This window comes from Durio zibethinus, chromosome 1, assembly GCF_047325235.1.
Source record: "Durio zibethinus cultivar Kanyao isolate XHJ-2024 chromosome 1, ASM4732523v1, whole genome shotgun sequence".
Lineage (NCBI taxonomy): Eukaryota > Viridiplantae > Streptophyta > Magnoliopsida > Malvales > Malvaceae > Durio > Durio zibethinus.
This window is the reverse complement of record NC_143162.1, coordinates 18071443-18095367: the sequence shown is the minus strand read 5'-3', so window position 1 is coordinate 18095367 and position 23925 is coordinate 18071443.

Below are 23925 nucleotides of genomic sequence, written 5' to 3'. Positions count from 1 at the left end.
TGAAGATGTGCCTAAACCCACCTAGCACCCTATCGATCCACGGCTAGCGCATCCCGTCTCTCTGGCCGACGTAGTGCCTGCCCGCCCGCCCCCCCGCTCATTTCATGGGTTGACTTAGGCATACGGAGTTCATTCCCAGTCTAAGCAAATGGAGTTCATTCCCAGTCTAAGATCAGACCATACCGAGGGTAGCGACAGCACACACTGGGCTCGGGCATGTGCTGGTGCCGCATTTTTCTTCGTCGGGGCACCGTCTTCGTAGCATTGCCGGAGAACTTGACCGACGGCATTGGGGTTCCGACGATACGGGGCCGGGGGGGTGTGCGCACATGATGTGCGATGGGTGCTGGTACTTGGCCCTTATATTGGCCCCCTATCCCTCATCAAACCTCGAGAACTCACACCCCCTTAAAGAGCATTTGAGGTTTTACAGGTTTGGTGCCAGTGGCCATTAAAGTGTCCGAAATGGGGACACTTTTTTCAAATGGTCACAAAATCTTGTACACTTCGAGTTTTTAGCTGAATTTTTTTCTGCAAGCCAAAAAAAATACAAGGATCACATCTACCAAGTTTGGGGCCAGAACTCCTTCTGAAAAAATTTTAAAAAATCTCGGACCGTAAAAAGTTTCAAAAATCATGAAAAATAGAAAACGAGTTGTCTCGCCATTAAACTTCACGTGAAGGCTTAAGGGATGATTGTATAAATTTACAAGCCATAAAAATGGCATTGGCACGTAGAAATATGAAGATGTGCCTAAACCCACCTGCCACTCTATCGATCCATAGCTTGCGCATCCCATCTCTCTAGCCGATGTAGTGCCCAATCGCCCGCCCGCTCGTTTCGTCGGTTGGCTTAGGCATACGGAGCATCGCCGGAGATCCTGACCGGCGACATTGGGGTTTCGGCGATCGGGGGGACTGAGGGGGGTGTGTGCACATGATATGCGATGGGTACTGGTACTTGGCCATTATATTGGTCCCCTATCCCTCATCAAAAATCGAGAACTCACACCCCCTTAAAGAGCATTTGAGATTTTACAGGTTTGCTTCCAGTAGCCATTAAAGTTTTTGAAATGGGGACACTTTTTTCAAATGGTCACAAAATCTTGTACACTCTGAGTTTTTAGCTGAATTTTTTTGTCCATGCCAAAAAAAATACAAGGATCACGTCTACCAAGTTTGGGGCCAAAACTACTTCTGAAAAAATTTTAAAAAATCTTAAATCGCAAAAAGTTTCGAAAATCATGAAAAATAGAAAACGAGTCGTCTTGCCATGAAACATCACGTGAAGGCTTAAGGGACCATTGTATGAATTTACAAGGCATAAAAATGGCATTGGCACTTAAAAATATGAAGATGTGCCTAAACCCACCTACCACCCTATCGATCCACGGCTTGCGCATCCCGTCTCTCTGGCCGACGCAGTGCCCAATCGCCCGCCCGCTCATTTCGTCGGTTGGCTTAGGCATACGGAGTTCATTCCTAGTCTAAGATCGGATCGGACTGAGGGTTGCGGTAGCAGGATCGACAGTACGTAGAGGGGGACCCGACCGATCCCCGGCTTGCGCATCCCTCCCGTATGGCCGACTGAGCGCCCGTACGCTTGTTTCGTTTGTTGACATAGGCATACGGAGTTCATTCCCAATCTAAGCATATGGAGTTCATTCCCAGTATAAGATCGGACCAGATCGAGGGTTACGACAGCACATACAGGGCTCAGGCATGTGCTGGTGCCGCATTTTTCTTCGTCGGGGCACCATCGCCGGAGAACCTGACCGGTGGCATTGGCGTTCCGGTGATCGGGGGGGTGTGCGCACATGATGTGTGCTGGGTGCTGGTACTTGGCCCTTATATTGGCCCCCTATCCCTCATCAAACCTTGAGAACTCACACCCCCTTAAAGAGCATTTGAGATTTTACAGGTTTGCTACCAGTAGCCATTAAAGTGTTTGAAATGGGGACACTTTTTTCAAATGGTCACAAAATCTTGTACACTTTGAGTTTTTAGCTGAATTTTTTTTTGCATGCCAACAAAAATACAAGGATCCCATCTACCAGGTTTGGGACCTAAACTCCTTTCAAAAAAATTTTATAAAATCTTGAACCACAAAAGGTTTTAAAAATCATGAAAAATAGAAAACGAGTCGTCTTACCATGAAACATCACGTGAAGGCTTAAGGGACCATTGTTTGAATTTACAAGCCATAAAAATGGCATTGGCATGCAGAAATATGAAGATGTGCCTAAACCCACCTACCACCCTATCGATCCACGGCTTGCGCATCCCGTCTCTCTGGCCGACGTAGTGCCCGCCCGTTTACCCGTCCGCTCGTTTCCTCGGTTGGCTTAGGCATACGGAGTTCATTCCTAGTCTAAGATCGTACCAGACCAAGGGTTGTCGTAGCAAGATCGACAGCACGCAGAGGGGGACCCGATTGATCCCCAGCTTACGCATCCCGCTCCTCTGGCCGGCTGAGCGCCCGCACGCTCATTTTGTGGGTTGACTTAGGCATACAGAGTTCATTCCCAGTGTAAGCATATGGAGTTCATTCCCAGTCTAAGATCAGACCGGACCGAGGGTTGCGGCAGCACATGCTGGGCTCAGGCAAGTGCTGGTGTCACATTTTTCTTCGTCGGGGCACCATCGTCAGAGAACCTGACCCGCGGTACTCGGGTTCCGACGATCGGGGGTGCCGGGGGGTGTGCGCACATGATGTGCGATGGGTACTGGTACTTGGCCCTTATATTGGCCCCCTATCCCTCATCAAACCTCGAGAACTCACACCCCCTTAAAGAGCATTTCAGATTTCACATGTTTGCTGCAGTAGCCATTAAAGTGTCTGAAATGGGGACACTTTTTTCAAATGGTCACAAAATCTTGTACACTGCGAGTTTTTAGCTGAATTTTTTTGTGCATGCCAACAAAAATACAACGATCACGTCAACCAAGTTTGGGGCCAAAAATCCTTCCAAAAAAATTTTAAAAAATCTCGAACTGCAAAAAGTTTCAAAAATCATGGAAAATAGAAAACGAGTCGTCTTGCCATGAAACTTCACGTGAAGGCTTAAGGGACCATTGTATGAATTTAGAAGCCATAAAAATGGCATTGGCACATAGAAATATGATGATGTGCCTAAACCCACCTACCACCCTATTGATCCACGGCTTGCGCATCCCGTCTTTCTGGCCGACGAAGTGCCTGCCCGCCCGTCCGCCCCTTCGTTTCGTCGGTTGGCTTGGGCATACGGAGTTCATTCCCAGTCTAAGATCAGACCAAATTGAGGGTTGTGGCAGTAGGATCGGCATCACACAGAGGGGAACCCAGCTGATCCCCGGCTTGCGCATCCTGCCCCTTTGGCCGGTTGAGTGCCCACACGCTCATTTTGTGTGTTGACTTAGGCATACGGAGTTCATTCCCAGTCTAAGCATATGGAGTTCATTCTCAGTCTAAGTTGAACCAGACCGAGGGTTGCGGTAGCACATGCTGGGCTCGGGCATGTGCTGGTGACGCATTTCTCTTCGTCGGGGCACCATCGCTGGAGCATCAGCGGAGAACCTGACTGACGGCATAAGGGTTCCAACGATTGGGGGGGCAGGGGGTGTACGCACATGATGTGCGATGGGTGCTGGTACTTGGCCCTTATATTGGCCCCCTATCCCTCATCAAACCTTGAGAACTCACACCCCCTTAAAGAGCATTTGAGATTTTACAGGTTTGCTTCTAGTAGCCATTAAAGTTTCTGAAATGGGGACACTTTTTTCAAGTGGCCACAAAATCTTGTACACTTCGAGTTTTTAGCGGAATTTTTTTGTCCATGCCAAAAAAAAATACAAGGATCATGTCTACCAAGTTTGGGGCCAAAACTACTTCCAATAAAGTTTTAAAAAATCTTGAACCGCAAAAAGTTTCAAAAATCGTGAAAAATGGAAAATGAGTCATCTTGCCATGAAACATCACGTGAAGGCTTAAGGGACAATTGTATGAATTTACAAGCTGTAAAAATGGGATTGGCACGTAGAAATATGAAGATGTGCCTAAACCCACCTACCACCCTATCGATCCACGGCTTGCGCATCCCGTCTCTCTGGCCGACATAGTGCCCGTCCGCTCGTTTTGTCGGTTGGCTTAGGCATACGGAGTTCATTCCCAGTGTTAGATCAAACTGGATTGAGGGTTGTGGCAGCAGGATCGGCAGCACGCAGAGGGGGACCCAATCGATCCTCGGCTTGCGCATCCTGCCCCACTGGCCGACTACGCACCCGAACGCTTGTTTCGTGGCTTGACTTAGGCATATGGAGTTCATTCCCAGTATAAGATCAGACCAGATCGAGGGTTGCAGTAGCACATGCTGGACTTGGGCATGTGCTGGTGCCGCATTTTTCTTCGTCGAGGCACCATCGCCGGAGCATCGCCGTAGAACCTGACCGGTGGAATTGGCATTCCGATGATCGGGGCGTGTGCACACATGATGTGCGATGGGTGCTGGTACTTGGCCCTTATATTGGCCCCCTATCCCTCATCAAACCTTAAGAACTCACATCCCCTTAAAGAGCATTTGAGATTTTACAGGTTTACTGCCAGTAGCCACTAAAGTGTCTGAAATGGGGACACTTTTTTCAAATGGTCACAAAATCTTGTACACTTTGAGTTTTTAGCTGAATTTTTTTGTGCATGCCAACAAAAATACAAGGATCCCATCTACCAAGTTTAGGGCCAAAACTCCTTTCAAAAAAATTTGAAAAAATCCCAAACCGTAAAAAGTTTTAAAAATCATGAAAAATAAAAAAAAAGTCGTCTTACCATGAAACTTCACGTGAAGGCTTAAGGGACCAATGTTTGAATTTACAAGCCATAAAAATGGCATTGCATGTAGAATTATGAAGATGTGCCTAAACCCACCTACCAGTCTATCGATCCATAGCTTGCGCATCCCGTCTCTCTGGCCGGCGTAGTGCCCACCTGTTTGCCCGCCCGCTCATTTCGTCGGTTGGCTTCAGCATACGGAGTTCATTCCCAGTATAAGATCACACCAGACCGAGGGTTGCAACAGCAGGATCGGCAGCACGTATCGGGGGAGCCGACTGATCCCCGGCTTGTGCATCCCACCCCTCTGGCCGGCTGAGCGCCCGCACGCTCGTTTTATGGGTTGACTTAGGCACACGGAGTTCATTCCTAGTCTAAGCATATGGAGTTCATTCCCAGTCTAAGATCGGACCGGACTAAGGGTTACGGCAGCACATGCTAGGCTCGGGCATGTGCTGGTGCCGCATTTTTCTTCGTCGGGGCACCATCGCTGGAGAACCTGACTGGCGGCACTAGGGTTCCGGCGATCGGGGGTGTCGGGGGGTGTGCGCACATGATGTGTGATGGGTGCTGGTACTTGGCCCTTATATTGGCCCCCTATCCGTCATCAAACCTCGAGAACTCACACCCCCTTAGAGAGCATTTTAGATTTTACAGGTTTACTGCCAGTAGCCATTAAAGTGTCTGAAATGGGAACACTTTTTTCAAATGGTCACAAAATCTTGTACACCATGAGTTTTTAGCTGAATTTTTTTGTGCATGCCAATAAAAATACAAGGATCATGTCAACCAGGTTTGGGGCCAAAACTCCTTCCGAAAAAATTTTAAAAAATCTCGAACCGTAAAAAGTTTCAAAAATTATGGAAAATAGAAAACGAGTCGTCTTGCCATGAAACTTCACGTGAAGGCTTAAGAGACCATTGTATGAATTTAGAAGCCATAAAAATGGCATTGGCATGTAGAAATATGATGATGTGCCTAAACGCACCTACCACCCTATCGATCCACGGCTTGCGTATCCCGTCTCTCTGGCCGACGTAGTGCCCGCTCGCCCATCCGCCCGCTCGTTTGGTCGGTTGGCTTAGGCATACGGAGTTCATTCCCAGTTTAAGATCGAATCAGACTAAGGGTTGCGATAGCAGTATCGGCTACACGCAGTGGGGGACCCAGCCGATCCCCGGTGTCATGAGCCACCCTTGTATAGGGCCATGACCGAGACTTAGGTTGCCATGAGCCACCCATGTATAGGGCCATGGCCGGGTAGATCCCTTGTGCTAGGAAAAGTGTCCCCATTACAAACATTGTAATGGTTACTGGTAGCATAGCTCTGAAAGTTCTAAGGCTCTTTAGGGGGGGTGAGCCGGCAGCGTAGTGTTGGGTTGTCTCACTGGGTGCTATGCGAGCTTAGGCCACCCACCAAGGGCTGCCCCCTGGCCCTGGTGATGGTGGGAGGTCTCGATGTATGATTCCCGTTTCTAATAAAATTCACCCCAATTGAATGCCCGATTGTTGCCTCGATGCGTTTCTTTCTTTCTCGATGTGAATGTGCCTTGTTGTTTGTGTATGCTTGAGATTGACCTCGATATATTGTGCCTTATTGTGAATGCTTGAGACTAACCATGGTTTATGGTTATTTGTTCAAATATCGATCTATTGAAGGCTGACTTGGGTGGAAGCATCCATTCAAGTGCCACACGGGCTAGTGCTTGTTGAGAGAAAGTTTAGTCTGTGACACGTGGTATCAGAGCACGGTTGAGAAGTGCTAGAAAAATGGATGAGATGGCCACAAGTGGTGGACTGGATCATCAATAGAGAATTGAGGAACTTGAGGCCGCGTTGGCCGCAATGAAAACTCATATGGTGATGAAAGACCGAGTGAGGGAGATCGAGACAACCCAGCGGGAGTTGTTCGATACTCTCCACAATGTGAGCGAAGAGGCTAGAGATGCCTTGAACATTCTCCAAAAGGAGTTTGACGAGTTCAGGGCCTAGGTGAGCATCCTACAAATGGCTGTGGCCAGATCGGGTTTGAGCTCGATGGACAGGGGACAAAGGCCCAAGGTACCGGAGCCTCGATGCTATGAGAGGGCAAGGGATGCTAAGGAACTTGAAAATTTCTTATTTGACATGGAACAATACTTTCGAGCTGTATACACAAGTTCAGAGGAAGACAAGGTGACAATGGCGTCGATGTACCTCATAGGGGATGCCAAGCTGTGGTGGCGCTCCAAGTTTGTCGATGACGAGTGCCTGATTAAGACTTGGACGGATCTGAAGCGAGAATTGAAAAACCAATTTTTTTTCGGAGAATGTGGAGTATAAGGCTCGAAAGAGACTTCGAGAGTTGGTGCAAACCGGAACGGTGCGAGAGTTCGTAAGGAACTTTTCTACCTTGATGCTGGATATTCAGGATATGTTCGAAAAAGACAAGATGTTCTATTTTCTTGAGGGCCTCAAGCCTTGGGCGAGGACAGAACTACAAAGGTAGAAAGTGCAAGATGTGGCCACGGCCATGGCTGCAGCGGAACATCTTCATGATTACAATGATGGCTCCTTAAAACGGAAAAATCCTCCATCAACGGGCAGTAGCTTTAACTTTGGGAGTGAGGGAAAGATGACTAGGTTGGACCGACCCTTCGGTGAGGGATCAAACAGGAGGTCCTTGGGTCAAGATAGCACCTAGCCCAAGACAAACAACGCAGGGATTTTCAAGCCTAGACAATCGCTAGCTTACTTTCTTTGCAAGGGGCCGCATTAAGTGGCTGAATGCCCGCACCGAGGAGCCCTTAATGCCTTAAGGACCTCATCTCAAGAGTCCACAAAAGTGCCAGAGAGCATTGAAGAAGCTGAAGAGGAGCCAGCTAGGATGGGCTCAATAAGGTTCCTCAGTGCCCTCCGCACCCAATTGAACACTATAAAGAAAGAGCAAAGTAGAGGCTTGATGTATGTGAACTTGATGATCAATGGGAAAGCCGCCAAGGCCATGGTGGATACGGGTGCAATCGATACTTTCATCACACCGGAAGAAGCAAAAAGGTGTGGTCTTCATATTAGTAAAGACTGCTGACGAATGAAGGCGGTCAATTTGCCAGTCTTTGTGATCAGTGGAAGCTCCAAAAGTGTGACAACCCGATTGGGCCCATGGGAAGGGAAGGTAGACTTCACAGTCTCCCCTATGGATGACTTTGATGTCATTCTCGGATTGGACTTCATGACATTGGCTCAGGTGATCCCTATCCCCGCTGCTAGCTGCTTGTTATTTTTAGGGGAACACCCATATGTGGTGCCAGCCAATATCTTGCCAAAGAGTGGGAAGAAAATGATTTCGGCTTTGCAATTCAAGAAAGGGGTAAAGAGAGGGGAACCCTCTTTTGTGGCCATACCGATCTACAAAGAAGGGTCGAAAGTAGAACCAATACCCGATGGCGTGAAAAGAGTGTTGGAAGAATTCAGAGAGGTGATGCCAGAGATGTTGCCCAAGGTTCTACCCCCTCGACGAATAGTGGACCACGAAATTGAGCTCCTCCCAGGAGCAAAACCCCTTGCTAGAGCTCCCTATCGCATGGCCCCGCCAGAGTTGGCCGAGCTGAGAAAATAGTTAGATGAGCTTCTACAAACCGGGTTCATCCGACCATCAATGGCTCCTTTCGGAGTGCCAGTGCTATTCTAGAAAAAGCATGATGGGAGTTTGCGCTTATGTGTTGATTACAGGGCCCTGAACAAAGTCACCATAAGAAACAAATATCCTATCCCACTTATAACAGACTTATTTGATCAATTGAGCTAGCCCAAGTACTTCTCCAAACTAGACCTGAGATCTGGATACCATCAGGTCAAAATCGTTGAGGGAGATGAGCCAAAGACCACTTGTGTAACACGGTATGGCGCATTTGAATTTCTTGTTATGCCCTTTGGACTAACCAATGCTCCTGCCACATTCTGTACATTGATGAATCAGGAGTTCCATGACTACTTGACAAATTTGTAGTCATTTATTTAGACGATATAGTGGTGTACAGCTCCACCTTGGAAGAACATCAAGAACACCTACGCCGGGTATTTAAAAGGTTGCAGGACCATCGGTTATATGTAAAAAGGGAGAAATGCGCATTTGCTTAGACCCAAATCTACTTCTTCGGTCACATTCTCGAACGTGGCCACATTCGAATGGACATGAAAAAGGTTAGGGCCATCAAGGAGTGGACAACACCAAAGAATGTTAGTGAACTCCACTCATTTTTGGGACTAGCCAACTATTATAGAAGGTTTGTGAAGGGGTACTCTCACAAGACCACGGCCCTCACGGAGTTATTGAAGAAGAAGCATAAATGGTGTTGGACCAACGAGTGCCAAGAGGCCTTTGAGAGATTGAAAGATGCTATTATGAAAGATCCCATCTTAGCTTTCCCTGATATTGAAAAGCCTTTTGAAGTTTAGACGGATGCATCAGATTTTGCTATTGGAGGTGTGCTTTTACAACAACATCACCCGATAGCATTTGAAAGTAGGAAGCTAAGCGAAGCGGAGAGGAAATATACGACGAAACAAGCTAGGTGGTAGGAATTTTTAGCGGAGTTCGACTTTCACCTTGAGCATACCGCTGGGAAAACCAATCAAGTGGCAGATGCATTGAGCAGGCAACCAGAGTTGGCGGCCCTCAGTGGCAACTAGTAGAGCCACTACGGACATTCATAAGTTGATTGGAGATCATCTAGGGAAGGACCCGCAAGCCTATGCCATCTTGAAGCTAGTGGAAGAAGGGAGTCCAAATACTTCTGGCAAGAAAATGGTGTCTTGTGGACCAAGGGGCCTCGAGTGTTTGTGCCGAGAGCAGGAGGGCTGAGACAGATGCTGATGAGGGAATGCCATGACACCCCATGGGCAGGACACCCAAGCTGGCAACGCACTTTAGCGTTACTGAAACAAGGATACTATTGGCCCCACATGCGACAAGATGTGATGGACTACACGAAGACTTGCCTCATTTACCAACAAGATAAAGTCGAAAAGAGGAAACCTGCGGGCATGCTGGAACCATTACCGGTACCCACCAAACCATGGGAAAGCATCTACCTCGATTTCATTTCGAGCCTACCCAAGGTTGGGGATCTTGGAACTATCTTGGTGGTAATTGATCGATTCTCCAAGTATGCCACATTCATCCCCGCTCACAAGTATTGTACAGCAGAAGACACAGCTCGACTATTGTTCAAACATGTGCTCAAATATTGGGGCCTCCCTCAAAATATCGTCAGTGATAGAGATCCGAGATTTAAGGGGTCCTTTTGGAGGGAACTTTTCTAGATTTTGGGGTCCCAACTCAACATCTCTTCGAGCTACCATCCTCAGACAGATGGCCAAACGGAATGTTTCAATGGATTGTTGGAGGAATATTTGAGGCACTTTGTCCAAGCCAACCAAAAGGACTGGCCTTCATTGTTAGACGTTGCTCAACTCTGCTTTAATTCCAACAAGAGCTCTTCCACTAACAAGAGCCCATTTGAGGTGGTCACCGGACAACTACCAAGGCTACCCCACACTTCCTTGGAACAATATGGAGGAGAGAATCTGAGAGCTTTCAACTTCAGCAAGGAGTGGAAACAAAACACAGAGATTGCACAAGCTTACTTGGAGAAGGCATCAAAGCGGATGAAGAAATGGGCAGACAAGAATCGCAGAGCTCAGTAATTCCAAGTTGGTGATTTGGTTCTGGTTCGACTAGTTCCAGAACAAACCAGGTTCTTAAGAAAGAGAGATCGTAGACTGGTGCGCAAATATAAAGGTCCAGTAAGGGTCATTTCCAAGGTGGGGAATGCTTCTTACAAAATCGACCCACCGAAGTGGATGAAGGTGCACCCAGTATTTCATGTAAGCAACCCGAAGCCTTTCCATGCAGATCCTACAGATATTAGCCGAAAGGAGCCAACCAGAGCCGCTGTCACCATGAAGCCACCCTCAGAGCTTCGAGTTGAAGAGATCTTAGCCGACAGGGAAACCAAGATATCTCGAAGACTAGTTTGGGAATACTTAGTGAAGTGGGAGGGCTTAGAACTAGAAGAAACCAGCTGGGAGAGAGAACACGACCTCTAGAGATTTCAAAGAAAGATTGAAGAATTTTAAGCCAGCAAGTCGATGAAGACATCGATAGAATAGGTGGGGGAGGATGTCATGAGCCACCCTTGTATAGGGCCATGACCGGGTAGATCCCTTGTGCTAGGAAAAGTGTCCCCATTTCAAACATTGTAACGGTTACTGGTAGCATAGCTCTAAAAGTTCTAAGGCTCTTTAGGGGGGTGAGCCGACAGCGTAGTGTTGGGATGTCTCACCGGGTGCTATGTGAGTTTAGGCCACCCACCAAGGGCTGCCCCCTGGCCCTGGTGATGGTGGGAGGTCCCGATGTATGATTCCCGTTTATAATAAAATGCACCTCGATTGAATGCTCGATTGTTGCCTCGATGCTTTTCTTTCTTTCTCGATGTGAATGTGCCTTGTTTTTTGTGTATACTTGAGATTGACCTTGATATATTGTGCCTTACTGTGAATGCTTGAGACTAACCATGGTTTAGGGTTATTTGTTCAGATATTGATCTATTGAAGGCTGACTTGGGTGGAAGCATCCATTCAAGTGCCACACGGGCTAGTGCTTGTTGAGAGAAAGCTTAGTCTGTGACACTCGGCTTGCGTATCCCACCCCTCTGGCCGGCTGAGCGCCTGCACACTCGTTTCGTGGGTTGACTTAAGCATATGGAGTTCATTCCCAGTCTAAGCATACGGAGTTCATTCCCAATCTAAGATCAGACTGGACCGAGGGTTGCGACAGCACATGCTAGGCTCATGCATTTGTTGGTGCTGCATTATTCTTCGCCGGGGCACCATCACCGGAGCATTGCCGGAGATCCTGACCGACGGCATTGGGGTTCTGGTGATCGGGGGGGCCGGGGGGGTGTGCGCACATGATGTGCGATGGCTGCTGGTACTTGGCCCTTATATTGGCCCCCTATCCTTCATCAACCCTCGAGAACTCACACCCCTTTAAAGAGCATTTGAGATTTTATAGGTTTGCTTCCAGTAGCAATTAAAGTGTCTGAAATGGGGACACTTTTTTCAAATGGTCACAAAATCTTGTACAGTTCAAGTTTTTAGCTAAATTTTTTTGTGCATGCCAACAAAAATACAAGGATCATGTCTACCAAGTTTGGGGCCAAAACTCCTTTCCAAAAAATTTTAAAAAATCTTCAACCGTAAAAATTTTTGAAAATCGTGAAAAATAGAAAACGAGTCGTCTTGCCATGAAACTTCACGTGAAGGCTTAAGGGACCATTGTATGAATTTACAAGCCATAAAATGGCATTGGCACGTAGAAATATGAAGAGGTGCCTAAACCCACCTACCACCCTATCGATCCACGACGTGCGCATCCCGTCTCTCTGGCTGACATAGTGCCCGCCCGCTCGCCCACCCGCTCGTTTCGTCGGTTGTCTTAGGTATAAGGAGTTCATTCCCAGTCTAAGATTGGATCAGATTAAGGGTTGCGACAGCAGGATCGACAACACGTAGAGGGGGACCCGGTCGATCCCCGGCTTGTGCATCTCACCCCTCTGGTCGGCTGAGCACCCGCACGCTCGTTTTGTGGGTTGACTTAAGCATGCAGAGTTCATTCCCAGTCTAAGCATACGGAGTTCATTCCCAGTCTAATATCAGATCGGACCGAAGGTTGTGGCAGCACAGGCTGGGCTCGGGCATGTGCTGGTGCCGATTTTTTCTTCACTGGGGCACCATCGTTGGAGCATCACAGGAGAACCTAACCGACGGTATTGGGGTTCCAATGATCAGGGGGGCCGGGGGGTGTGCGCACATGATGTGCGATGGGTGCTGGTACTTGGCCCTTATATTGGCCCCCTATCCCTCATCAAACTTCGAGAACTCACACCCTTTTAAAGAGCATTTGAGATTTTACAAGTTTGCTGCCAGTAGCCATTAAAGTGTCTAGAATGGGGACACTTTTTTCAAATGGTCACAAAATCTTGTACACTTCGAGTTTTTAGCTGAAGCCAACAAAAATACAAGGATCACGTCTACCAAGTTTGGGGCCAAAACTCCTTCCGAAAAAATTTTAAAAAATCCCGAACCGTAAACAGTTTCAAAAATTGTGAAAAATAGAAAACGAGTCATGCCATGAAACTTCACGTGAAGGCTTAATGGACCATTGTATGAATTTAAAAGCCATAAAAATGGCATTGGCGTGCAGAAATATGAAGATGAGCCTAAACCCATCTACCACACTATTGATCCACGGATTTCGCATCCCGTCTCTTTGGCCAACGTAGTGCTCGCCCGCTCGTTTCGTCGATTGGGTTATGCATACGGAGTTCATTCCCAATCTAAGATCGGACCGAAAAGAGAGTTGTGGCAGCAGGATTGGCAGCACGTAGGGGGGACACGACCGATCCTCGGCTTGCGCATCCCGCCCCTCTGGCCGGCTGAGCGTTCGCACGCTCGTTTCGCGGGTTAACTTAAACATGCGGAGTTCATTCCCAGTCTAAGCATACGGAGTTCATTCCCAGTCTAAGCATACGGAGTTCATTCCCAGTCTAAGATCAGACCAGACCGAGGGTTACGGCAGCACATGCTGGGCTCGGGCATGTGCTGGTGTCGTATTTTTCTTCACCGGGGCACCATTGTCGGAGCGTCGCAGGAGAACCTGATCGACGGTATTGGGGTTCTGATGATCAGGGGGGCCGGGGGGTGTACGCACATGATGTGCGATGGGTGCTGGTACTTGGCCCTTATATTGGCCCCCTATCCCTCATCAAACCTCGAGAACTCACACCCCCTTAAAGAGCATTTGAGATTTTACAAGTTTGCTGCCAGTAGCCATTAAAGTGTCTCAAATGGGGACACTTTTTTCAAATGGTCACAAAATCTTGTACACTTCGAGTTTTTAGCTGAAGCCAACAAAAATACAAGGATCACATCTACCAAGTTTGGGGCCAAAACTCCTTCCGAAAAAGTTTTAAAAAATCCCGAACCGTAAAAAGTTTCAAAAATCGTGAAAAATAAAAAACCAGTCGTCTTGCCGTGAAACTTCACGTGAAGCCTTAAGGGACCATTGTATGAATTTACAAGCCGTAAAAATGGCATTGGCATGCAAAAATATGAAGATTTACCTAAACCCGCCTATCACCCTATCGATCCACGGCTTGCGCATCCCGTCTCTCTCGCCGACGTAATGCCCGTCCGTCCGCTCATTTCGTCAGTTGGCTTAGGCATACGGAGTTCATTCCCAGTCTAAGATCAGACCAGATCGAAGGTTGTGGCAGCAGGATTGGCAGCACGTAAAGGGGGACCCGACCATCCTCGGCTTGTGCATCCCGCCCCTCTGGCCGGTTGAGCGCCCACACACTCGTTTCGTGGGTTGACTTAGGTATACGGAGTTCATTCCCAGTCTAAGCATACAGAGTTCATTTCCAGTCTAACCATACAGAGTTCATTCCTAGTCTAAGATCAGATAGGAACGAGGGTTACGGCACCACATGCTGGGCTCGAGCTTGTGCTGGTGCCACATTTTTCTTCATCGGAGCATCATCGGAGAACCTGACAGGTGGCATTGGGGTACCGGTGATCGGGGGGGCCAGGGGGTGTGCACACATGATGTGCGATGGGTGCTGGTACTTGGCCCTTATATTGGCCCCCTATCTCTCATCAAACCTCGAGAACTCACACTCCCTTAAAGAGCATTTGAGATTTTACAGGTTTGCTGCCAGTAGCCATTAAAATGTCTGAAATGGGGACACTTTTTTCAAATGGTCACAAAATCTTGTACACTTCGGGTTTTTAGCTGAATTTTTTTGTGCACGCCAACAAAAATACAAGGATCACATCTACCAATTTTGGGGCTAAAAATCCTTTCGAAAAAATTTTAAAAAAATACCGAACCGTAAAAAGTTTCAAAAATCGTGAAAAATAAAAAACGAGTCATCTTGCCATGAAACTTCACGTGAAGGCTTAAGGGACCATTGTATGAATTTACAAGCCATAAAAATGGCATTGGCATGCAGAAATATGAAGACGTGCCTAAACCCACCTACCACCCTATCGATCCACGGCTTGTGCATCCCGTCTCTCTGGCCGGCGTAGTGCTCGCTTGCCCGCCCGCCCGCCTGCCCGCTCGTTTCGTCGGTTGGCTTAGGCATACGGAGTTCATTCCCAGTCTAAGATCAGACCAGACCAAGGGTTGCAGCAGCAGGATCGATAGCACGCAGAGGGGGACCCGGTCGATCCCCAGCTTGCGCATCCCGCCCCTCTAGTCGACTGAGCACCCGAACGCTCGTTTCGTGGGTTGACTTACGCATATGGAGTTCATTCCCAGTCTAAGCATATTGAGTCCATTCCTAGTCTAAGATCGAACCAGACCAGGGTTGTGGAAGCAGGATCGACAGCACGCAGAGGGGGACCCGGCCAATCTGCAGGTTGCACATCCCACCCCTCTGGCGTGCTGAGCGCCCGCACGCTCGTTTCATGGGTTGAGTTAGGCATACGGAGTTCATTCCCAGTCTAAACATACGGAGTTCATTCCCAGTCTAAGATCGGACCGGACCGAGGGTTGTGACAGCACATGCTGGGCTCGAGCATGTGCTGGTGCCGCATTTTTCTTCGTCGGGGCACCATCGTCGGAGCATCGTCGGAGAACCTGACCGACGGCATTGGGGTTCCGACAATGGGGGGGGCTGTGCGCACATGATGTACGATGGGTGCTAGGTCTTGGCCCTTATATTGGCCTCTTATCCCTCACAAACCTCGAGAACTCTTGCCCCCTTAAAGAGCATTTGAGATTTTACAGGTTTGCTGCCAGTAGCCGTTAAAGTGTCTAAAATGGGGACACTTTTTTCAAATGGTCACAAAATCTTGTACACTTTGATTTTTTAGCTGAATTTTTTTGTGCATGCCAAAAAAAATACAAGGATCATGTCTACCAAGTTTGGGGTCAAAAGTCTTTTCAAAAAAATTTTAAAAAATCTCGAACCGTAAAAAGTTTCAAAAATCGTGAAAAATAGAAAACGGGTCGTCTTGCCATGAAACTTCACATGAAGGCTTGGGGGACCACAGTATGAATTTACAAGCCATAAAAATGGCATTGGCATGCAGAAATAAGAAGATGTGCCTAAACCCACCGACCACCATATCGATCCACGGCTTGCGCATCCCGTCTCTCTGACCGGCGTAGTGCCCGCCTGCCCGTCCGCCCGTTCGCTCGTTTCGTCGGTTGGCTTAGGCATACAGAATTCATTCCCAGTCTAAGATCAGACAAGACCGAGGGTTGCAGCAGCAAGATCGACAGCACACAGAGGGGGACCCGACCGATCCCTGGCTTATGCATCCCGCCGCTCTGGCCGGCTGAGCACCCGCACGCTCGTTTCATGGGTTGACTTAGGCATACGGAGTTCATTCCTAGTCTAAGCATACGGAGTTCATTCCAGTCTAAGATCGGACTGGACGGAGGGTTGCGGCATCACATGCTGGGCTAGGGCATGTTCTGGTGCCACATTTTTCTTCGCCGAGACACCATCGCCGGAGAACCTGACCGGCGACATTGGGGTTCCAGCGATCGGGGGGGCCGGGGGGTGTCCACACATGATGTGCGATGGGTGCTGGTACTTGGCCCTTACATTGGCCCACTATCCCTCATCAAACCTTGAGAACTCACACCCCCTTAAAGAGCATTTGAGATTTTACAGGTTTGCTACCAGTAGCCATTAAAGTGTCTGAAATGGGGACACTTTTTTCAAATGGTTACAAAATCTTGTACACTTTGAGTTTTTAGCTGAATTTTTTTATGCATGCCAAAAAAAATACAAGGATCATGTCAACCAAGTTTGGAGGCAAAACTCCTTCCGAAAAAATTTAAAAAAATCTCAAACGGCAAAAAGTTTCAAAAATCCTGAAAAATAAAAAACGAGTCGTCTTGCCATGAAACTTCAGGTGAAGGCTTAAGGGACCATTGTATGAATTTACAAGCCATAAAAATGGCATTGGCACGTAGAAATATGAAGATGTGCCTCAACCCACCTACCACACATCGATGCACGGCTTGCGCATCCCGTCTCTCCGGCCGGCGTAGTGCCCGCTCGCCCATGCGCCCGCTCGTTTCGTCGGTTGGCTTAGGCAAATGGAGTTCATTCCTAGTCTAAGATCAGACCAGACTGAGGGTTGCAGTAGCAAGATCGGTAGTAAGTAGAGGGGGACCCGGCCGATCCTCTACTTGTGCATCCCGACACTCTGGCCGACTGAGCGCCCACACGCTCGTTTCGTGGGTTAACTTAGGGATACGGATTCATTCCCAGTCTAAGCATACGGAGTTCATTCCTAGTCTAAGGTCAGACCAGACCGAGGGATGTGGCAGCACATGCTGGGGTCAGGCATGTGTTGGTGCCGCATTTTTCTTCCCTGGGGCACCATCGTTGGAGCATCGCCGGAGAACCTGACCGACGGTATTGGGGTTCCGGCGATCGGGGGGGCCGGGGGGTGTGCACACATGATGTGCGATGGGTGCTGGTACTTGGCCCTTATATTGGCCCCCTATCCCTCATCAAACCTCGAGAACTCACACCCCCTTAAAGAGCATTTGACATTTTATAGGTTTGCTGCCAGTAGCCATTAAGGTGTCTGAAATAGGGACATTTTTTTCAAATGGTCACAAAATCTTGTACACTTCGAGTTTTTAGCTGAATTTTTTTGTTCTTGCCAGCAAAGATACAAGGATCACGTCTACCAAGTTTGGGGCCAAAACTCCTTTCGAAAAAATTTTAAAAAATACCGAACCGTAAAAAGTTTCAAAAATTATGAAAAATAGAAAATGAGTCATCTTGCCATGAAACTTCACGTGAAGGCTTAAGGTACCATTGTTTGAATTTACAAGCCATAAAAATGGCATTGGCATGCAGAAATATGAAGATGTGCCTAAACCCACCTACCACCCTATCGATCCACGGCTTGCGCATCCCGTCTCTCTGGCGGATGTAGTGCCCGCCCGTCCACCCGGCCGCTCTTTTTGTCGGTTGGCTTAGGCATACGGAGTTCATTCCCAGTCTAAGATCAGACCAGACCAAGGGTTGTAGTAGCAGGATCGGCAGCACGCAGAGGGGGACCCGACTGATCCCCAGGTTACGCATCCCACCCCTCTGGCATGCTGACCGCCCGCACGCTCGTTTCGTGGGTTGACTTAGGCATACGGAGTTCATTCCCCGTCTAAGCATACGGAGTTCCTTCCCAGTCTAAGATTGGACCAGACCGAGGGTTGCGAAAGCACATGCTGGGCTCGGGCAAGTGCTGGTGCCGCATTTTTCTTCGTCGGGGCACCATCGCCAGAGCAACGTCAGAGAACCTGACCGACGGCATTGGGGTTCTGGCAATCAGGGGGGTGTGCGCACATGATGTGCGATGGGTGCTGGTACTTGCCCTTATATTGGCCCCCTATCTCTCATCAAACCTCTAGAACTCACACCCCCTTAAAGAGCATTTGAGATTTTACAGGTTTGCTGCCAGTAGCCATTAAAATGTCTGAAATGGGGACACTTTTTTCAAATTGTCACAAAATCTTGTACACTTCGGGGTTTTTAGCTGAATTTTTTTATGCATACCAACAAAGATACAAGGATCACATCTACCAAGTTTGGGGCCAAAAATCCTTTCAAAAAAATTTTAAAAAATACCGAACCGTAAAAAGTTTCAAAATTTGTGAAAAATAGAAAACGATTCATCTTGCCATGAAACTTTTCGCGAAGGCTTAAGGGACCATTGTATGAATTTACAAGCCATAAAAATGGCATTGGCATGCAAAAATATGAAGATGTGCCTAAACCCACCTACCACCCTATCGATCCACGGCTTGCACGTCCCGTCTCTCTAGCGGATGTAGTGCCTGCTCGCCCGCCCGGCCGCTCGTATTGTCGGTAGGCTTAGGCATACGGAGTTCATTCCCAGTCTAAGATCAGACCAGAACAAGGGTTGCAGCAGTAGGATCGGCAGCAAGCAGAGGGGGACCCGACTGATCCCCAGGTTACGCATCCCACCCCTCTGGCGTGCTGACCGCCCGCACGCTCGTTTCGTGGGTTGACTTAGGCATACGGAGTTCATTCCCAGTCTAAGCGTATGGAGTTCCTTCCCTGTCTAAGATCGGACCAGACCGAGGGTTGCGACAGCACATGCTGGGCTCGGGCATGTGCTGGTGCCACATTTTTCTTCATCGGGGCACCATCGCCGGAGCAACGTCGAAGAACCTGACCCACAGCATTGGGGTTCTGGCAATCGGGGGGTGTGCACACATGATGTGCGATGGGTGCCGGTACTTGGCCCTTATATTGGCCCCCTATCTCTCATCAAACCTCTAGAACTCACACCCCCTTAAAGAGCATTTGAGATTTTACAGGTTTGCTGCCAGTAGCGATTAAAATGTCTGAAATGGAGACACTTTTTTCAAATGGTCACAAAATCTTGTACACTTCGGGTTTTTAGCTGAATTTTTTTATGCATACCGAAAAAGATACAAGGATCACGTCTACCAAGTTTGGGAACAAAACTCCTTTCGAAAAAATTTTAAAAAATGTCGAACCGTAAAATGTTTCAAAATTTGTGAAAAATAGAAAACGATTCATCTTGCGATGAAACTTCAAGTGAAGGCTTAAGGGACCATTGTACGAATTTACAAAACATAAAAATGGCATTTGCATGCTGAAATATGAAGATGTGCCTAAACCCACCTACCACCCTATCGATCCACGGCTTGCGCGTCCCGTCTCTCTAATGGATGTAGTGCCTGCCTGCCCGCCCGGTCGCTCATTTTGTCGGTAGGCTTAGGCATACGAAGTTCATTCCCAGTCTAAGATCAGACCAGACCAAGGGTTGTAGTAGCAGGATCGACAGCATGCAGAGGGGGACCCGGCTGATCCCCAGGTTGCGCATCCCACCCTCTGGGTTGCTGATCGCCCGCACGCTCGTTTCGTGGGATGACTGAAGCATACGGAGTTCATTCCCAGTCTAAGCATACGGAGTTCCTTCCCAGTCTAAGATCGGACCAGACCGAGGGTTGCGATAGCACATGCTGGGCTCGGGCATGTGCTGGTGCCACTTTTTTGTTCGTCGGGGCACCATCGCCGGAGCAACATCGGAGAACCTGATTGACAGCATTGGGGTTCTGGCAATCGGGGGGGTGTGCGCACATGATGTGCGATGGGTGCTGGTACTTGGCCCTTATATTGGCCCCCTATCTCTCATCAAACCTCTAGAACTCACACCTCCTTAAAGAGCATTTGAGATTTTACAGGTTTGCTGCCAGTAGCCATTAAAATGTCTGAAATGGGGACACTTTTTTCAAACGGTCACAAAATCTTGTACACTTCGGGTTTTTAGCTGAATTTTTTTATGCATACCGACAAAGATACAAGGATCACGTCTATCAAGTTTGGGGCTAAAACTCCTTTCAAAAAAATTTTAAAAAATATCGAACCGTAAAAAGTTTCAAAATTTGTGAAAAATGTTTGAAATGTGAAAAATAGAAAACGATTCATCTTGCCATGAAACTTCACGTGAAGGCTTAAGGGACCACTGTATGAATTTACAAGCCATAATAATGGCATTGGCATGTAGAAATATGAAGATGTGCCTAAACCGACCTACCACCCTATTGATCCATGGCTTGCGCGTCCCGTCTCTCTAGCGGATGTAGTTCCCGCCCGCCCGCCCGGCCGCTCGTTTTGTCGGTAGGCTTAGGCATGCGGAGTTCATTCCCAGTCTAAGATCAGACCAGACTAAGGGTTGCAACAGCAGGATCGGCAGCATGCAGAGGGGGATCCGACTGATCCCTAAGTTGTGCATCCCACCCTTCTGGCGTGCTGACCGCCCGCACGCTCGTTTCGTGGGTTGACTTAGGCATACGGAGTTCATTCCCAGTCTAAGCATACGGAGTTCTTTCCCAATCTAAGATCGGACCAGACCGAGGGTTGCGACAGCACATGATGGGCTCGGGCATGTGCTGGTGCCACATTTCTCTTCGTCGGGGCACCATCGCCGAAGCATCGTCGGAGAACCTGACCGACGGCATTGGGGTTCTGGCAATCAGGGGGGTGTGTTAACATGATGTGCGATGGGTGCTGGTACATGGCCCTTATATTGGCCCCCTATCTCTCATCAAACCTCGAGAACTCACACCCCCTTAAAGAGCATTTGAGATTTTACAAGTTTGTTGCCAATAGCCATTAAAATGTCTGAAATGGGGACACTTTTTTCAAATGGTCACAAAATCTTGTACACTTCGGGTTTTTAGCTGAACCTTTTTGTGCATACCAACAAAGATACAAGGATCACGTCTACCAAGTTTGGGGCCAAAACTCCTTTCGAAAAAATTTTAAAAAATACCAAACCGTAAAAAGTTTCAAAATTTGTGAAAAATAGAAAACGAGTCATCTTGCCATGAAACTTCACGTGAAGGCTTAAGGGACCATTGTATGAATTTACAAGCCATAAAAATGGCATTGGCATGCAGAAATATGAAGATGTGCCTAAACCCACCTACCACCCTATCGATCCACGGCTTGCACGTCCCGTCTCTCTGGCGGACGTAGTGCCCGCCCGCCCGCCCGCCCGCTCGTTTCATTAGTTGGCTTAGGCATATGGAGTTCATTCCTAGTCTAAGATTGGACAAGACCAAGGGTTGTGGCAGCAAGATTGGCAGCACGCAGAGGGGGACCCGGCTGATCCCCGGATTGCGCATCCCGCCCCTTTGGCCGACTGAGCGCCCGCTCGCTCGTTTCGTGGGTTGGCTTAGGCATACGGAGTTCATTCCTAGTCTAAGCATACGGAGTTCATTCCCAGTCTAAGATCAGACTGGACCGAGGGTTGCGGCAGCACATGCTGGGCTAGGGCATGTTCTGGTACCGCATTATTCTTCGTTGGGGCACCATCGCCAGAGCATCGTCGGAGAACCTGATCGACGGCATTGGGGTTTCGACGATCGGGGGGGCCAGTGGGGTGTGCGCATATGATGTGCGATGGGTGCTGGTACTTGGCCCTTATATTGGCCTTCTATCCCTCATTAAACCTTGAGAACTCACACCCCCTTAAAGAGCATTTGAGATTTTACAGGTTTGCTGCTAGTAGCCATTAAAGTGTCTGACATGGGGACACTTTTTTTGAATGGTCACAAAATCTAGTACACTTCGAGTTTTTAGCTGAATTTTTTTGTGCATGCCAATAAAAATACAAGGATCACGTCAACCAGGTTTGGGGCCAAAACTCCTTTCAAAAAAATTTTAAAAAATTTCAAACCGCAAAAAAGTTTCAAAAATCCTGAAAAATAGAAAATGAGTCGTCTTGCCATGAAACTTCAGGTGAAGGCTTAAGGGACCATTGTATGAATTTACAAGCCATAAAAATGGCATTGGCACGTAGAAATATGAAGGTGTGCCCAAACCCACCTACCACACTATCGATGCATGGCTTGCGCATCCCGTCTCTCCGGTCGGCGTAGTGCCCGCCCGCCCGCCCGCCCGCTCATTTCGTCGGTTGGCTTAGGCAAACGGAGTTCATTCCCAGCCTAAGATCAGATCGGACCGAGGGTTGCGGCAGCAAGATCGGTAGCAAGTAGAGGGGGACCCGACCGATCCTCAGCTTGTGCATCCTGACCCTCTGGCCGGCTGAGCGCCCGCACGCTCGTTACGTGGGTTGACTTAGGCATACGGAGTTCATTCCTAGTCTAAGCATACGGAGTTCATTCCCAGTCTAAGGTCAGACCAGACCGAGGGTTGCGGCAGCACATGCTGGGCTCGGGCATGTGTTGGTGCCGCATTTTTCTTCCCTGGTGCACCATCGCTGGAGCATCGCTGGAGAACCTGACCGGCGGTTTTGGGGTTCCGACTATAGGGGGGCCGGGGGGTGTGCGCACATGATGTGCGATGGGTGCTGGTACTTGGCCCTTATATTGGCCCCTATCTCTCATCAAACCTCGAGAACTCACACCCCCTTAAAAAGCATTTGAGATTTTACAGGTTTGCTGCCAGTAGCCATTAAAGTGTCTGAAATGGGGACACTTTTTTCAAATGGTCACAAAATCTTGTACACTACGAGTTTTTAGCTGAATTTTTTTTGGATGCCAAAAAAAATACAAGGATCACGTCAACCAAGTTTGGGGGGAAACTCCTTCCAAAAAAATTTTAAAAAATCCCGAACTGTAAAAAGTTTCAAAAATCATGAAAAATAGAAAACGAGTCGTCTTGCCATGAAACTTCACGTGAAGGCTTAAGGGACCATTGTATGAATTTACAAGCCATAAAAATGGCATTGGCATGCAGAAATATGAAGATGTGCCTAAACCCACTTTCCACCTTATCGATCCACGGCTTGTGCATCCCGTCTCTCTGGCCGGAGTAGAGCCCGCCCGCCAACCCGCATGCTCGTTTCGTCGGTTGGCTTAGGCATACGGAGTTCATTCCCAGTCTAAGATCAGACCGGACTGAGGGTTACGGTAGCAAGATTGACAGCACACAGAGGGGGACTCGGCCGATTCCCGACTTGTGCATCCCGCCCCCGTACGCTCGTTTCATGGGTTGACTTAGGCATACGAAGTCATTCCCGGTCTAAGCATACAGAGTTCATTCCCAGTCTAAGATCGGACCAGACCGAGGGTTGTGGCAGCACATGCTAGGCTCGGTCATGTGCTGGTGCTGCATTTTTCTTCGTCGGGGCACCATCGCCGGAGCATCACCGGAGAACCTGACCGGTGGCATTGGGGTTTCGATGATCAGGGGGCAAGGGGGGTGTGCGCACATGATGTGTGATGGGTACTGGTACCTGGCCCTTATATTGGCCCCCTATCCCTCATCAAACCTCAAGAACTCGCATCCCCTTAAAGAGCATTCGAGATTTTATAGGTTTGCTGCCAGTAGCCATTAAAGTGTATGAAATGGGGACACTTTTTTCCAATGGTCACAAAATCTTGTACACTTTTAGTTTTTAGCTGAATTTTTTTGTGCATGCCAACATAAATACAAGGATCACGTCTACCAAGTTTGGGGCCAAAACTCCTTCCAAAAAAATTTTAAAAAAATCCCAAACCGTAAAAGGTTTCAAAA